The sequence below is a fragment of the Abramis brama genome (assembly GCF_963993115.1).
Source record: "Abramis brama genome assembly, chromosome: 19".
NCBI classification, from domain to species: domain Eukaryota; kingdom Metazoa; phylum Chordata; class Actinopteri; order Cypriniformes; family Leuciscidae; genus Abramis; species Abramis brama.
The window spans coordinates 7,703,776-7,718,442 of record NC_139981.1 but is presented as its reverse complement, the minus strand read 5'-3'; positions in this window follow the sequence as shown (position 1 = coordinate 7,718,442).

The window sequence follows — 14,667 nt, the reverse complement described above, 5'->3', positions numbered from 1 at the left end:
CAAATAGGCTAGTTAAGTTAAAGATGCAATTTATATATACAATTACTTGAATAAACCTCTTCTATGATGAACAATCTTTTTTATTTCTTTATTAATAAATTTAATTTAGAGTTTTTTGACAAGTCAAAAAAAAGAAGAAAAAAAAAAGCTTGAATAGAAGTATGAAATTATAGTTAGGCATGATCTTTTATCATTGTTGAATAGAAACAATCGATTGGTGCATCCATTATACAGAATAAAAAACATAAAAGAGGAAATTATATCATAGACAGCTGAAGACCCTTGTGACTGTGTCAAGATCAGTAACTCTCTTAAAATATAAAATAGTTTGATCTTTATTACAAGGCAAGGTTATTTGGTCAACTCCCCTAAAACATATTGGTGTCTAATTAATAATTCATGATGTTTGTTAACAAAACTTTTTGACAATACATATTAGGATGTGTACACAAGGTATTCAAACTGTAAGAATATTTTTATTTTTTGCTTTAACAAAAAATTTAAATGAAAAAATGTAAGATTAATTTAAATGGAAAAAAAAATTCTTACCCCAATGGCAGACATTTTTTCTTGTTTTAGGCATCACTTAATTTTGATCACTTTTTTTTTTCAGAAAACAAGACTTATGTCATTTTGCTTCTAAAAGTAAATGTATCTTGATTTAAGATGTTTAGATATTTGTACTAGAAAACAAAAACACTGAGGAAGAAAATCATGTTTTGCAGTATATTGGAGTTAGACTTGAGGCATTGAATTTAAACCTTTGGTGAACATGGTAAAAAAGTTTTTCCAAACCAACATGAATGCTATGAGTACGTTTCTAAGTACTTTTCACATGTGCTTTAAAAGATTTTTTATTTTCTGGACGGTGGACGCTCTTATATGTCACTGATCCCTATGCCAGTAAAGAACTTGAATTTCTGATGAATTTCTCTTGCATTTGGTCGTGGATCAATGCTGAATTTATTATTCTTATATCCTCTTTATCAGAGACCTGAATATCAGGCAGGATTCATAAGTCAAGGCGGTAAATTGGATCCGGTCTTTTACTCTAGCACCCCTCCTCAAAAGGGAGATCTATGGGCCGATTTCCCAGCCACCCAGTCATGAAGAACCAGGAGATGTAAATGTCAGTCTGGCTCTCCTTTACACTCAATAAAGGCTGGAATTGGGCTTTGCTCTCCCTCAGTCGATTGCCCATCTAATGAGGAAAGGCTTAACCATAACTCTAAAAGATTCAGTACTGTTTATGTTGCTGTGGGAGGGCCTTGTGGAGTAATAATTCCAAGTGGATAAATGCTTTCCCGATAACAAGCTGAAATAACCTGTCTGGACGAACTTAAAGTACACAAGAGAAATCGCACAATTAGCGATTACGGAGGTTATACCTTAAGACAGAGGCGAAAAGGTGCTTCTGACTCTTCTCAAATATCCTGCTGACCAAAAAGAATTTTCCTTTGTGTTTTTCAGACAGGTCAGACATTAGTCATCGGCAGACCTCTACCTCAGCCGTGGCCCCTGGCCTGTCCTTAACTGTGTTTTAACACTAACATTAAGCTTGTTAATGTAATTGAAGTCACATGGAGGCCCCGGTGATAGATGGCACTTTTGGAATGGCAGAGAGGGGTAATCTCAGTTTATCTTCCCTACGACTGAGTGCTCTTTGGCCTGAGAGTGTAGTGTGGGCCACAGGAGATCTGGGAAGCAGATACTAATGCAATGGATTCAGCAGATGAGACCACCAATCACTATAAGCATGCAGACACTCAATGAGGCCATTTTCTCCACCCTATCCGTTCCTACGGAGATGCTGCGAGAATGTGAATCCGAGCAGGACGGTGGCTGTTTGCACCAAGCAGTGCATGTAGTGTGTGTTTTTCCCCCTTCATGCAATTGGAAGGGATAACAACTATGTCCTATAAATGTGCTCAATACTAATATAGACAAACATACTTAGATGCTTTATTTTACAGTACAGTTCAATTCAATTCAATTCAAATTTATTTGTATAGCGCTTTTCACAATACATATTGTCTCAAAGCAGCTTTACAGAAAGTGCATTTCAGAAATGTACATAGAAAAATACAGTTAGTTAATCATGTATTAATTTAGGGCATAATATATCGCCAGAGGCTCATGGAACCTCATGGAACCTCATACAGGACAGTTTTTGATTTTAGATTTTGTTTTTTCCACATACTGTTTATATACACTCACCAAAATAGGCATGCAGATGCAGTGACATCACTGTTCAGTTATATGGTGAATGATCTTGTTTTGGCAAGATCTTCCCAACACATTTTCCTCAGTGCAAATGCATCATTTAAGCCATTACCAGCCGCAAGCTCTTTCATTAGAATGAACTATATCATACTTTCCCCAAGAGGCCTTGGGAGCGCTCAGCTCGGAGAATATATCTCGCTAAGAGAATGTATCAAAGGTAGCAACATGCCTAGGTAAAGTATTACTTAATTTATACTGCTAATGCATAACATTGATTCTCTGCGGAGAAAATAAAGAACAACATATTTTTGGAGCCTGCATCATTACGTTTAATAATTTAAACCCAGTTTGTGGTAATAAATATACTAAAAGAGCTTTAGTTGGGTTCGTAATAGATGTGCGTAGGAAACCTGGCACTTATATAAAAGAATAATATGAATGCGTGTTGGAATTAATTAAAGTTGGGTCTACGCTGTTTCTTTCAAGGAACAAGGCTAAAAAAGCTCTACCCTAGAACTGAGAGGTAAGTACAAAGCCCTCGTTTTATCACCCAAAATCCACAATGATGCCAGCACCAGACCTTGTTTTTTTTCCATCCAGAGCCCACACATTAATGGACACACATACCGATAAGCCCCATTTCATTATATCGGCTGTTTGGATGCATTACCCCTATATATTGGCTTTGGTGTTCTCAGCGACTCATTAACAGGGACATAATGGGGAAAATAAAAGCGCTGAGGAAGATGGAAGGTCTTTGATGTATCAGCTCTTCTGGGCCAACACAGCGCTCTGCTGGTTTTATTCACTAATTTCTAGTCACGACACCTTGAGGAAAGAAACTGCCTGAGGGGTTACATAGTCATTCTGGCTGCCTTATAAAAAGATTAGTTGTATAGATTGAAAGACTTATTAACATATTTTTTTTCATCTTGCATCCATTTTTGCCAAAGAAGAATATATATTGCTGAAGGATGATGCTTTAAGTTTATCAGTGAACAAGGTTTTCAAAAGCTCACTGACCTCCAGACAGCCTTCAGTGTCATGCTGCCCCTCCCTCGACAGAGCCGTTTCATTTGTGCACTGCAAATCACAAAAGTTTATTAGTACCATAAGTCAGGCCAACAGCTTAACCTAGGCATCTCAGTCCTGCATGTGTAACACAATTGTGTGCTGCTGCATATGAGAGAGAGAGAGAGAGAGAGAGAGAGAGAGAGTAATCTCACTACAAGCCTGACCTCATACTTGACTGATTCTTGTGTGCTTTGTGGATTTGTTCATATTTAAAGCAAAGACCTTGTACCTGTAAACCGTACAATGGGTACAGTCTCTTAAAGAGCTTCCCGGAGCAGGATTTAACATCCTGCCAAAAGATTAATCGCATAACCTTGAAAATTGAAAATCAAACTGGGTGTCAGAAAAGTTGGATTAACTACAAGAGCCTGATATCGGGTTGTACAGACGGTTTTATTATGTCATTTTCTTTTTATAGACGGAAGGTATTGAATGCAATATACATCAGATACTCAGGTTGGTGTAGTCTGCTGCATATGACATAAATCTGCTCCAGTGATTTCCAGAATCTTCTACATGGACAAGGAACTCTCCTTTGAAAAGTGATAAGTGCATCTCTAAACATTTATTGCTGTCATTCGGTCTACGTGCCCCCTGGTTTTAGCATCATGTAACACTTCTACGTGTGAGTGAATGCACAAATGTGTTGGAGATCCTGCTGAGTAAGTTTACGCTGGCTGTAAATCATACTCTGAACCAGCTGACCATCCGTTCTGGGCAGGTGGAGCTGTCATAATGGCAGCTCAAGTCATGCAGATGGGCAACCAGATCCAGGAAGAGGCATGCAGTGGGGTCTTTCAATTCTCACGTCAACTGGTGCTTACAGATTGCTATTTTGACTGATACTTTAGATAAGAGATTAGTGTGTTTAACCTTTGGAGGCGCAAAAAATAAACCCCAATAAATGAAAACATAAATATAAAAGAAGATGTTAGAATTTTATAGCTCTGTTTACATCCATGCTGTCTGGATAAGGGCCCATCATATATTTCCCCCTTGACAAACGGATTGTGTTTCACTCAAAGCATCTCACCTTGCAGAAACACTCGACAGGGACGAGAATTCAGAGGAGAATTTAGAGAGCCAATAAATGGACTCAAGCAATATATCAATATGTTCAACAAATAAGCCTTTAAAAAGCTTTAATGGCAAGATACAGAAGTAATAAACGGACTGAATGGTAATGGCTGATTTATCTTAGTATTATATTTGAAAACAGCACTATTGTTCTGGAACTATGACATGTGGCTCTGTTGACTATTAGAAATGAAATATTACACAATTTATATTTTTACACTCACAATTTGACAAAATTAGAGCTTGAAATGATGCACAATAAAATTACAATGATAATGATATGCCTTGACTTTTCATGAGATTTCTTCACACATCATATAGTTTAAATTTTTGTCTCATTTTAGAAATCTTTTTTTTTTTTAAATACTTAAAAATAAAAATCTGCCTGCCTCTATGGGAATTTAACATAGGGGTGTCCAAACTTATGCACCCTGTATTTTAAGGAAGAACATTTATTTATTTACGATACATTATTCATTCACAAAGAAAATTGGTGTCCTTAAAGGTTGGATTTTTCCTAATTTTTTAAATTAAGGCATTAAGTTCAATTTCCAAAAGATGATTTTTTATTCCTCTTTTTAGTCAACTTTAGCATGGGTGTCTAAACTTATGCATAGCACTGTATATAAAGATTGAAAGTCAAGATTTCTCTCAAGGTTAAACAATAAAATAACAATTTAATGTCACCTTCGTGTAATAAGAAAAAAAAAACTGATATATGTTATCTGTTAGAATTAAAGTGCCTTTAGTTGTTCCTATATGAACTTTATAAATGAAGATAAGACTTCAAACGCTTAACCAGGTTTCTTCAATGATTTAAAATCCACTCTACTCATAAAAAAACTTTTCTAGCAACAGCAATGTCACTTCCACTGAAAGGCAAGCAAGTTCAGCATTTCATATCTCATCCAGACCCTCTTCATTCAGATTTATCCCACACATACAAACACTTAAGTTCTCCTTAAGTACTCTCAAAACAACATAATGTGTTTTTCCAGTGTGATACATGACTGTATCACACAAGCTCTGTGCATTATAAAGCCGCTCTGACAGCTACACATCTGCACCTCTGAGATCTGACAAGCGTCCAGTGAAACAGAGAAGAATACCAGAGCCTTGGATTAACACCCTCACTGAGGCTAAAGGTGCTCCTGTTGGGTTAAAGTTTGGCCGGAACACTGGGAAAAAAATGGACGTGGTCTCTTCTGAGCTTTTTGGAAACCCAGGACTAAAAGGAATCACTTTTCATATCCATCTTGCTCCTTAAACTATCATTTGCTACAGTAAATATTTGATGATCACTGATGTTGACAAACTCTGCCCAAGACTTGCCTCCTCACCAAGTCCATTTGATATATATTCTTCTCTCTCTCCCCCTCTATCCCAATTTCTTTCTTTTTTGAGGAGACAAGAGGCTTATAAAGTGTGTCACCTGCAGGCTTATGCCAACAGCATTGCTTATATTTTCCCCAGATCATCTGTTCACTTGATAAAAGCATATTATCCTTTGGGAACCTCCTGGATTTATTTTGAATGAATGTTAAAGGGAGTCCTAAACACAGCAAGCCAGTGAAAGTCGAAAATTCATGCAGGTGCACAGCTCACTTTCACAGACACATATTTTGCTGCTTTAACAGTCAACATTACAACCTATGTGTTTGTGTTTCCTACCACAGACTGGGTGGTTGTTTGGAATGTTGAGGTGAAGAGTGCTAGGAGATGTAAATATAGTAGTTGGGCCTTCATGCTCTCATGCCAAACAAGTTCTCAACAGCAGCAGACAGATCTGAGGGCCAAAGGGGGATTGGGTGTCGCACCACTGCGAGACTGCAGAATCTGATTAATTATTAGTGAGTGGTGATCCTGCCATCACAATAGATCTGTCTCAAGCCTGCACACAGCCAGAGCAATGAGATGAAATGTAAGAACCAGGGCTCAAACAAGCTATGGCGCCCTCTCCCACAATTTCAGAGTCTCATTCCCTGGTTATCTCTGTCATAAAGTCTTATTCCAGAGCTAATTATTGAAAATCTGTATATTTCTGATATCACTGAAAAATACTGGGCATCATATTTCATATCGTGTCACCTTCTGAAAGTCTGAGGCAGTTTATTTACTGCACGAAAACAAACCAGAATGATCTTTCTCTGGTTTCAGAGGTCAATCAAACTGTCAAGCTGAGTTGTGCCCTGGTCCTCTCCTGTATCCCTGTATTTGGAAACTGTAAATTTTCCCAAGAAGCTATCTGTCGTCTTCACTGCACCTCTTTCATCAGTTTGACAGCCAGCTTGTCTTAGACCCGATCTGTTTCTACTTGTGCAATGATTCCTCTTATAAAAAGCCAACGTGACGTTAATTGGCAAATCAGATGTGGCGGTGACATCTTATTTTAGGACTCTTCTAATGAGTTTTATAGAGTGAGACTCAACAGGGTATTGCGTTTAAAGTTTAAAGAGCTGAAAGTCACTCAACACTACAGGGCTGTTGTTCAAATCCAATATGGCTGCCATCATGTGTTTAGCTACTGCAACGCTGAGGTGAGGCAGAGAGGGCACCGTTTCCCACATCAAGAGTGGTGTCGTGGTGGCAGCGGAAATTACAGTCATATGTTGGTACTATTTTTGGCTAGCAGGGCTCTGTTTTCTCCACCGTTTAATGGCACATTCCTTTCGGCAGGAGTTATGAAAACACCGGTGACAACATGTTCTATCTCCTTTAAAGAAGTGCATGACTGGCTGGCTGTGCAATAAAGCAGTCAGTTATTAATAGTTGGCATGGGAACATGTGTAAATTATTGTCCCCTTGCTTAAAATGACATCCTGATTCTCTGCTTATCAGTCCTGTGACACATAAGAACAACTTGAACTGTCATGTGTGAACGTGATTGATTTGTGCTCCGATTTGGCAGCTCTCTTGAGGGCAGCGTCTTTGTCTTTCAGGAAAACATCCCTTTACGTGCACGCGCTTGGAAAGAGGACAATTTCTTCTGAGCAGTAGTTGTCAGATCGTGTTATTTAAACTGTCACTAAATGTCTAGCAGGGTCATTTTGATCCTGGGTGACCTCGGGGCCTGGCACAGAGACGGAGAAACGCGCCGCGTGAGAGTGCCATGCATGAGTTTGGGCGCTGCTCTCCCCGAGGCTCGTCTGAATGCGTTTTTCCAATGCAACATTACGCCTCTGAGTAGTCTTTTGAGTAATGCAATTCTGTCACATAACTGCTTTTGCAATCTGTGATTCTCATCATTTACGTTTTATTGAGAGAAAATTCGCCGGGCTGTATGAAAGGTTGAATATATAAATATTGCCCAAGGAATGCAATTACCCCCACTAGCACTGCTTTATCCAGTCTGTAGGAGCCAACTGTGTGTTTTAAGGGGTATGGATGACCCCCATGAGGCTCCTTTTATTGAAAATATGATTTACAAAGAAAACACAGTGAACACACAATTGTCCTCTGATCTGAGTTCAGAAGCCACGGGCAAATGGGGGAACGGGTCATAAAGCCGAGGCTGGAGTCCCTGCTGATCTCAGAACATCTGCTCAGCCATTTACCAGTCTAATAGATTAGCCCAGAGAATAGGTGCAGGTGTTTTCTGCCCTAGCCAAAACACATCAAAACCAGATTCCTGTCCAACTCGCGCACCGGCATGCAGCCGAGCCAAAATGAGTCATGGCCCCTAACAGATAATAAAACAAGCATAAAGTTTGCTTAAGATACAGGTGGGGGTGTTTTACACACTTCTGGAGAGAAACAAATAGGAAGCGTGTTCGGGGATACAGTAATTGAATGCAGATGGGAGGAGGTAAATGAACAAATATCTCAGTGGAATACCTAATAAGAATGGGACAGAAAGGGAAATTAAAAATTATTGGAAGCAGATGGACTGTTCTTTGAGTTTTTCAGGGAAATTTATTAGGGCCATGAAAGAAATGTGTCTGTTTATTTTGCATTGCCATGAAATTAATGGCCTGCTGAGTTGTGTTGGTGTTAGTTTATGACTGCTATGCCATTAGTCATAATTTAGCTGGTATTTCTTATTGATTTGTGATTTAGCTTGATTTATTGGGGGCTGTCGGCTTTGATTTTGAACTCCACCACTTTCGTTTCAACAGCGAGAACAGATTTCGGCAAACAGAGAATAATGTGTTCAACAAAGTTTTGATATATGGGGAGTGCTCTTTTTTTGTTATTTTGTTACTTTCACCCCAACTTGTGCCTCTTGTTTGCTGAATAAATGAATTGCCTGCAGTGGATTCTGGCATTATACTACATGTCGCTTTAATTTAGTTACATTTTAATTGCTATACATTTTTACTATTTTATACATATAAAATAGCTAGGCTACCAATTAAAGTAAAATGTAGTATAATGTGAGATTATATTATATTATATTATATTATATTATATTATATTATATTATATTAGACTATATTATGTTGAAATGTATTATGTATCAGTGATGAAAAAAATAGTCTGTATTTTATTTGTTAAATGGATCATTTTATACATATCACACAAAATTGCTGTTGGGGTCAGGCGTTAACTCTCTGTGCAAGCATTTTGTGTCTCTTTTTGTCAATTAAGCTTGAATAAAGCTGCTTTTATTGGTTCGTTAAGCATCGCACTGGCACTGTAGTGGTTTCTGATGCAAAAAACAGAGGCTACATGCTGACTGCAGCGCAGCAGCTGCCCCACTGTAAATACAGGCTCCAGATGGGTATTAATCAGAGTGATGGGTAGTGAGCAAAGAAAATGGAGTCTGATTATTATTCCAGAGGGATCCGGTGAGTGTACTAACATGGTCTAAGAAGTACCGCACTTCCTGTTTCCTCTGATCAATGGCAGGAAGTAGCATGGAAACGTGATGCATGGGTGAAGTACGCAATCCAGGTTTTCTGTCTGCAGAGAGCCAGATGGGTTTTTAAACACCTCTGCAGCAAAGCTTAGACTCCTCCTGCGAACAACACACACTTTTATTTCTCTCCCTCTGTGAGACACAGCTCAGCTAATGTTTGGCCTCAAAGCTGAAAGACAAAAGATGTTGTGTGAATTGTGAGAACAAAAACAATTCTCACCTTGAGGGAGACGCAGCAACATAGGGTCTGTTCAGCTGGGCTACACTTATAGCTTCATCTTTGCTCTAGTCATCTGATGCGCTTAGTGTGAGTTTATATTGTTTGTATTTAATGGGAAAAAAACACATTAAAAAAGAATGACTTGATCAGATTTTATTTTATCATTTTATCTTGAGCAGATTTGAATAAAATAAAATAAAATAATCATCAATAAATAAAACAAATCATTTGATTTATCTTATCAAAGAGAAGGCATGAGCCTATTTTTGGTATTTCTATATTTTATTTTATTTACAAATAATTTCTAACATAAATATGTGAAATATTATTGTTGAATAATTCAATATATTGGTAACACTTTACTATAAGGTCCCATTTCTTAACATTGGTTAACTCCATTAGTTAACATGAACTAACAATGAAAAATATTTTTAAAGCATTTACCAATATTAGTTCATGTTAATTGCAACATTTATTCATATATTTTTTTTAATTAAAAGTTATATCTGATTATATTTGATGGACCTGAGCTAACATGAACTGATAATGAAGAGTTGCATTTTTATTCACTAACATTAACAAAGATGAATAATTACTGTACCAAATGGGTACCTTTTTGTAAAACGTTGCCAGTACATAAATCATAGGCTGTATATATATATATATATATATATATATATATGCTTATTCACCTGGAGCACCACATTGTATGTATACTGTATCATACATGATATCATATATTGTATGTTGTAAACTGAGTTGTAAATTTATACATTGTATGTAATGTCACATCATAAAGAACTGATTGATGTGAGCAAATATCGGAATGACTCACCAAACCAAATTTTTTGTAAGTGTAACAATAATTGAATTCTGATTAATATAATTGCACTCATGGAACTCTTCTAATCAAATTAGAGGACTGGAACTAACTGTTGTATATCATAAAAGTTATTAACATGAACAGCAAAACACAGGGCTGATTTTCTTCAACAAAGAACTTCTTGAAACCTATTATCCCTGACAGCATTGTGGTTGACTCATGTTGTTCATTCTATTTCAGCTGGTTAGGTAGCGAAAGAAAACAAAAACTCCACAAATGGAACTTTGTTTCAACAGGAGTATGTAGTGACACACTTGGAAAGGAAACAGTTGTTTCATTAGTAATAGGTTCAGAGAACCTCACTGCCATGCTGAGCAGTATTAATGGGCTTTGGATTCCTGCTTGGATAGAACTGAATTATGTTAATGGCTGACAAAATAGCTCAATGATGTGGTGAATCTGAAATCTTTATGGTTTCTTGGCACTAAATAAGGGTTTTGACCTTCTCTTCATAAAGAGAGACTCATTATATTTCATTTACTGATTAAGTCCAAAGAAGAATTATTTTGTCTAATAAGATGAAATCTGGATAACATGACATCTTCACATCCACACACCCTGACTCCGGGACCTATTGTGCAATAGTGGCAGTCCTGTCTTAATTCATGCCAATTATGACTTGACCAAAGGAAAAATAAACCTAAAAACGTATTAGTATTAACTTGTATTATGTAGGTGATAATATGTAAATGTAGCATGCTGAGAACCTGGTTTGAAATTAACCTTGTTTTACTGCTCACCAACATCAGATGATCTTCAGATATGTGATTTTTATTCAACAATCGTGCTACATAATTATCAAAGAAATAGATGCTTTTTTTTTTGGATGTTACATGGCTCAACAATCTGAGGGGACACGTTTCCCCTTGGTATGAATGGCCGTGACGCCTCTGTCCTTCTTTCAGCCTGAACGAGAATGTTTCAGTCCAAATGTGCTGGCTGTCTTGTATTATCCAGGGCTAAACATGATAGATCTTCCACCAGCGTGCTGCACTTCCTCTATATTAATGTGCGAGCCTGTGTCGAGCTCCCCCCGTGCCTTTCCCTCAGGCCCCTCTTACCCACACAGCCCTGCTCTCAGGGAGTCACAAGAGATGTTCGGTACCTGTCCAGAAACACCTGCATCTCCACACCGTGCAGCCTCTGCTGGGAATGTGGGTTTTCAAGCAATGCTTGTTAATGCTGTCATACCCCAGAGAGACACTCCTGGAAATGGAAGCGAGATGAGAAAAGAGACAGTGAAGCAAGAGTGAAAATCCAGAGAAAGAAAGCAGTTTTATCATTGTCAAAAAAAGACCCCTCGAATCGGCCTTGGAGAGTTGAATAATTTGGTGGCGAGGAGAGCTCTGTTTTTGCGGAGAAAGTCAATTTGTTTTGATCATACTCCACCTATAGGCCGATAATGCAGGACTCGGCTATGAAATATGGCAGCAACAAGTCATTCCCCATCACAAAAGCTCAGCCACAGTTGTCTTGCTGTACTCACGGATAAGTAACTGCTTTTATTTAAGTCGACTAAGCATCAAAAGGAGCTGGTAAGCTTAGGAGAGGAAGTACAATGTCAAGAGGTTTTGTTGAAATCCTAGTAGGAATTTTTTTGCCTTGGATACTGGGCCTGAAGAAAGGCGCACAGTGTAGGGGTCTACAAGTCCCCCTCCCTTCGGCCTGACAAGCACAGAGCTGCTTAAATTGAATTGACATGTCAGCAGGAGAGTAGCGCTTTGTCCCTGCTCTGGATGCCAGCATACTTAACCTTACCATTTAAAGCATTAGCCACTACCGTTGGCACTCCTGACAAAGAAAGCCCTGGAAGCACTCTTCATACCTCTTACCTCTGCTTTTTTTATGATTTTTTTCCCCATCTTGGCAGTTTTATCTGTCACGTGATCAACTGCTTTTATTTTACATTGTAATCCAGCCTTTCCCTTCTGGGTTTCATTTACAGTTAAGTGCAGGACACGGGAAAAGAGCGGAGAGCGGAGGGCGGAGGGCGACAGAGAAAGAAAGGGATGGAGTGAAGGAGAAAGGAAAAAATGGGGTTTGAATGAGTCCAGCAGTGAGATAAAGAGAGAACCAAAGAGGGAGATGAGCGAAAAGAGGTCTTTCATTGAGAATCGAAGTGAGAGTGAGAGAGAAACAACTATGTTTGAAGTGGGGGCCTAATGTAGTGAAGATGGAATCTGTCACTCAGCTTATTGCATGTTGATGACTCAGGGCTGTTTGAGCTGTAAGCAGCCTATGATTTATGGACAGCAAGTGAACTCCTGCAGGCGAAAAAGCAAGTCGGGGATCAGAGCGGCAACAGGGCCCTTTTTGGGCTGGAGCCCGGCCCTGCATTTTTTTCATTCATGCCAAACTGCTTTGCACGGCAATTAGCTCTGTCCTCATTTAGTCTCCCCAGTCCCAAAGGGTAATGAAAGTCATATATCATCTTCAAGGCTGCTAATTATCCAGCATGGTTGCAGGTAGGCTTTGTAACAGTGAGAAGGGCCTGTCGCCCTGATATTTATTGCTCCTCCAATAAGCAAGTAAAAAATACTCTCTTGAAAGGTTGCCCACAGCCCTTGCCTCACATCCTTGACATACCTTTTTGCAAATGTGCTAGTCAAAGGGGAAATGTCTTCATTCCACATAACTCATTTTTCATGCTGTAACGAAGCGTTCTGCGAGAGCCTCTGCGCAAGTGCCGGAAACTTGAGACGAGACAAGTAGCGCGGGGGTCAGCGTGTCTCCGCTGATTTACACGTGGGTTAGTTAGTGCCAGGACGAGATAGGAAAATCAGGAGAGAGAGAGAGAATGTGCAGTAACCGGAACGCTGGCCGCTCAGTTGTCATTTCCAAAAAAATTGTTGGAATAACTACTTGCCATGTTGTTATGTGTCCAAGTGTCCAGTATACAGAACTGATTTTTAATTATTGTTCCATTTTTTATGCTAAATTTTTATTGTATTTTTTTACTTAATGGTCATTATGCTACAACAATAAAACATAAGTGTTCATAAAATTATAATAATAATTGTGATTGTTGTTGTTGTTGTTGTCGTCATCGCTATCAAAATTATATTGTGTATAATAACACAGTAAACAATGTATATTTTAAATATTTATTATTTTAAATGTATCTATTGAGGGATCTATTATCTATATTAATTATCTATTATCTATATTAATGCAAAGATTCTGTTTCTGGGTGGTATTTTTTAGAAACCTACCAAATTTTGCCAGTTTTGTAATATATTGATGAACTGATAAATTATTAAGTATAAGAAAAATGAATATTGGTAAAAAAAAAAAATGTTTTAATAATAATAACAATAATTATATATATAAGAAAATGTTTACTCTTTGAAAAGCTCTAAAGTAAAAACTCTAAAATAATAATAATAAGTGTTTGAGCACAGTATAGAGCCAGTCTTAAAAAGGTTGTTTTTGTACTGTCCGAAAGGGTATTTATCGCTTGGGTATATAACTTATTGCTAGGGTATATATTTATATAAGGGTATATAAAGGGCAATAAAATACTTTCACTTTTTAAATACAAATATGACAGAGACGTACGCTGCTAACAGTATATACATTACATTCAGCCCCAACTTTGATCTCTAGAAATATATGTAGTGATCATTCAGTGGTGTCTTAACTTTGGTACTTGGTAGGAACATACCCCTACTGTCCATACCCAAAACTACACCCATGTTCACACCACGTCGTCTTCCATGATTTATGAGAGGAACATGGAAAATTCAGCTGTGCACTTTCAACAAACACTTCACCAAGCCAAACTTCCTGGGACTTAATATATTCAAGTTCCCTCTACCCTTATTCTCAGTATAAATTCATCATGGTTGTGACTATAACATACATGAAAGATGTTTGTTGGGGCTTTTGACATGTCGTGTTAGCCTCATCTCAATAAAGAATGACTGCATTTTCCCGAACCTCCCTTCTGATTGAAAACATGTGATTTAATGGCAGATTAAGAGGAGCTATTGGGCTGAGACTGTAATTCATGTAGTCTTGTTAAGCAGCGTTATGAGGCCCCTTGACAAATTATGTTTTGCAGCATGGGCTGCTCCCTCTTTCCCTCTTTCCTTCTTTCCTTCTTTCTCTGAGTCACTAGAACACAAACGTGAGGGGCGTCTCAAATGGAAATATTTATATGGTTCCAAAACGCCTGAAGGGCATCATTAATGCCCATATTCGGAGATCTATAATGTATGCAGGGTACTGCAATGATTTTTGGAGCTCAAACATCCACATATTTTCTCAGGCTAATGACTTTATATTTGTCTCATTCCTTATTGCTTGGAGACACAGGAGAAAAGGAAACAA